The following is a 4,199-nucleotide window of genomic DNA, read 5'->3' as shown; positions in this document are numbered from 1 at the left end:
GTAAAATGAATAATATTGTAACGGATTCGGTGCGACTTCCACTTTCTTGAAATGAAGACACAGTTCTTGATAAAAACACAGGAGATTTATTTACACTATATACAGGAAAGAGCGTCAACAACTGCTAAATTATTCATCAGCAACTAAGCAATTATCACACAACACCGTAAACTCAACGTTTACACACGTATTTACTTCCAAATACGAAAACAACACAGCGAAATGCCTCGCTATAAACAGAGCAAAAATCTTCTCAGTTCGAAATATCAATCGAAACTAACTGTTTATCCATCGCTAACGGCTTAAATACACCGAAAAGAAATTTCTCAAATATTCCACACGCTTCTGTAAAGTAGTAGACCGTTATCAAACTTTATCGAGGAAATAGGGGTCGTATACTTTAGCCATATGAAAAAGGGGATGTATATTCATTACGGGAAACTATTGTAACGGATTCGGTGCGACTTCCACTTTCTTGAAATGAAGACACAGTTCTTGATAAAAACACAGGAAATTTATTTACACTATGTACAGGAAAGATCTTCAACAACTGCTAAATTATTCATCAGCAATTAAGCAATTATCACACAACACCGTAAACTCAACGTTTACACACGTATTTACTTCCAAATACGAAAACAACACAGCGAAATGCCTCGCTATAAACAGAGCAAAATGCTCTCCGTTCGAAATCTGAATCGAAACTAAACTGTTTATCCATCGCTAACGGCTTAAATACACCGAAAGAAATTTCTCAAATATTCCACACGCTTCTGTAAAGTAGTAGACCGTTATCAATGAAAAGAAAGAAAATAGGGGTCGTATATTTTAGCCGAATGAAAAAGGGGTTGTATATTCATTACGGGAAACTATTTACAGGTTACGTTCCTACAATAATTACTATTTACAGAATTTGTAACATTGCCCCCTTCCCAAGGACTGCACGTCCCGGGCAGTACAATCCCCAGAAAGGGTGCCAAACTTCTATCACAAGTTTACAAATATACACATTAATTAATAACTAACAGATACAGAAAACACAATAACAAGAAATATTACTAAACATTAAAAGCAAAAATTATTTACAATTTTTATGTTATCAACCATGGTTGTTTACGTAATGCTCATGAACTATGGCCATAGTATGGGGCTAACCGATCATAATTTACTACCCTAGGTTTTGCATTAGGTGATTTTTGGATCCTCACTACGACGTCATTTAGTCGGTTAAGGACTTTGTAGGGTCCATCCCAATGCGACTGCAATTTGGGTGACAGACCTTTCCGTCGGATGGGATTCCATAACCAAACCTTGTCGCCTTCGTTGAATTCATGTCCAGTAGACCTTGTGTCGTATCGGGTCTTCATCTTCTCCGCCGCGATGTTGATTCGCTCTCGTGCGAAGTTATGAACGTCTTCCAACCGGGCCTGGAGATCCTGGATGTACTCCTCAGGCGATGAAGGCGCATCCGGAGGACGACCGAAGACGAGATCACAAGGTAGACGAAGCTCTCGTCCGAAGAGCATCTGAGATGGGGCATATCCGGTAGTCTCGTGGACAGCACTGCGGTAGGCCAGCAGGAACAAAGGTAGCTTCTTGTCCCAATCCTGTTGATTTCTGGATACCATAAGCGAGAGATTATTTAGGATTGTGAGGTTAAATCTCTCCACCATGCCGTCCGATTGTGGGTGTAGTGGAGTTGTCCTAGTTTTCTCAATTCCGAAAATTTGACATAGGCCCTTAAACACAGCAGAGATGAAATTCCTCCCTTGATCGGAATGAATCTGCAAAGGTGTTCCGTATCTCGAGATCCAATGTTGGACTAGAGTCTCTGCTACGGTGGTAGCCTCTTGATCTGGAATGGGATATGCTTCCGGCCATTTGGTGAAGTAGTCGATGGAAACAAGAATGTATTTGTTCCCATCAGCAGTTCTTGGTAGAGGACCCAGGATGTCGATCCCAATTCGTTCGAAAGGAGCTCCAACGTTGTACAGATGTAGCTTCCCTCTGCTTCTTTTCTTCGGTCCTTTACGAGCAGAACAGGCGTCACAAGAATGGCACCACTTCTCCACGTCATCCTTCGCCTTGCTCCAGAAGAAGCGCTCCCGAACTTTATTGAGGGTTTTCATTACACCAAAATGTCCTCCAGTCGCACTACTATGTATTTCTTTCAGAACATCTGAAATCCTTGATCGGGGAAGTAGTAACTGCCACCTAGACGTTTTGCCGTCATCAGATTCCCATTTTCGGTGTAGCACGCCGTTCCGTAAATGGAGCGAGTTCCATAAAGCCCAGTATCTTTTTGTTGCAGGACTGAAGATGGAAACGTCCTGCCAGCTAGGTCGCCGACTGTCACTTTCCATGAACTCCAAAATTGGTTTTATGTCGGGGTCTTCAAGTTGATCTTTTCGAACTTGGTCGTCACTCCATGGATCAGGTTCTGATGATATTGGAGTCACTGTCACCTGATAGGCGGTAGGGCTAGTCGTTCCATACTGTTTCTCGATTCGGGAACAATAGTGGCAGTTCTCAGGACAGGGTCTCCTTGATAAAGCGTCAGCATTACCGTGAGATAACCCTTTTCGATGCTTGATCTCCATGTCATACTCCTGGAGCCGCTGTATCCATCTGGCTATCTGACCTTCCGGATTTTTGTAGTTCAAAAGCCAAGTTAATGAGGCATGATCTGTCCGAAGCAGAAATTTTCGGCCGTAGAGGTAATGATGGAAGTGTTCTACAGCTTTCACTATGGCCAGTAACTCCTTTCTGGTGACGCAGTAATTTCGCTCCGACTTTGATAAGCATTTGCTCCAGTAAGCGATGACATGTTCATTTCCGTCAATTTCTTGGGATAAAACAGCTCCAATTCCCTCGTTGCTCGCATCAGTGTCCAGGATGAAGGATTTTTCAGGCTGAGGATAGGCGAGGATAGGCGTTGATGTTAAAGCCTCCTTCAGTCGTAGAAATGCATCTTCGCATTCTTTGGACCATTCAAACTTTTGCTTGCTCTCCGTCAGCTTATGCAAAGGTCGTGCAATGTTGGAAAAACCCTTCACAAACTTCCTGTAGTACGTGCAGAGCCCCAGGAAACTTCGCAACTGATGGATGTTTTCGGGACGACTCCAACTCCTGACCGCAGATACCTTCTCTGGATCGGTTTGCACACCCTCAGAAGAGATGATGTGACCAAGATAGTTCACTTCCCGGCGGAACAAATTACATTTGGACGGACTTAACTTCAGATTGGCTTCCTTAAGCTTTTGCAGCACCTTCCTAAGATTTGCCAGATGTTCTTCGAAGCTGCGTCCCACGATGATGATATCGTCTAAGTAGACCAGACAGGATTCGTAAGAGAGTCCTTTTAACACTGTCTCCATAAGACGCTCGAACGTAGCTGGTGCATTGCAGAGGCCGAAGGGCATCACTTTAAACTGCCATAAGCCTTGTCCAGTTGTAAACGCTGTCTTCTCTCGGTCCTCAGGGTGTATCTCAACCTGCCAGTAGCCGCTCTTCAAGTCCAGGGTCGAAAACCACTTGTGTCCGGACAGAGTGTCCAAGGTGTCGTCTATCCGTGGAAGAGGGTAACTGTCTTTCTTGGTGATTTCATTCAGCCGCCGGTAATCGACACAAAATCTGGTGGAGCCATCTTTCTTTCGGACCAAGACGATGGGAGAAGCCCAAGGACTGGATGACGGTTCGATGACATCATTCTCCTTCATCTCTTTCAGGAGGGTCTCAACTTCTTCCTTCTTGGCGAATGGTAGTCGTCTTGGATGCTGCTTAATAGGGAGGTGTTCTCCAGTGTAGATCCTATGCTGCGTTAAATTCGTCCTGCCCACATCCTCCGATGTAGATGAAAACAGATGCTTGAAGTCCTCCACCAATTGTTCCGCAGCAGTTCTTTGATCTTTCGACAATGGCGCACTCCCAAGTAACTTCGATGTCAAGGACTCGGAAGACACAGTCTCGGGGGAATTGATTCTTCTAATGATGCAATTTACTGGAGTACAAGTTGCCAACACTTCACCTTTTCGGATATTCCTTGGCCTTTCACTCACGTTGGCGACTCTCACAGGAATTACATCCTTAGAAAGGTCCACAAGCGTAGATGCTACCAGCACTCCTTTTAGGCTATTGCTTAGGTTAGGGTATTCAATGAGTCCAAAACGAAAACTATTGCTTTCTTCAAGGGAGCCAGG

The sequence above is a fragment of the Uloborus diversus genome, unplaced genomic scaffold (assembly GCF_026930045.1).
Source record: "Uloborus diversus isolate 005 unplaced genomic scaffold, Udiv.v.3.1 scaffold_334, whole genome shotgun sequence".
NCBI classification, from domain to species: Eukaryota; Metazoa; Arthropoda; class Arachnida; order Araneae; family Uloboridae; genus Uloborus; species Uloborus diversus.
Note: the sequence above shows the minus strand (reverse complement) of the source record.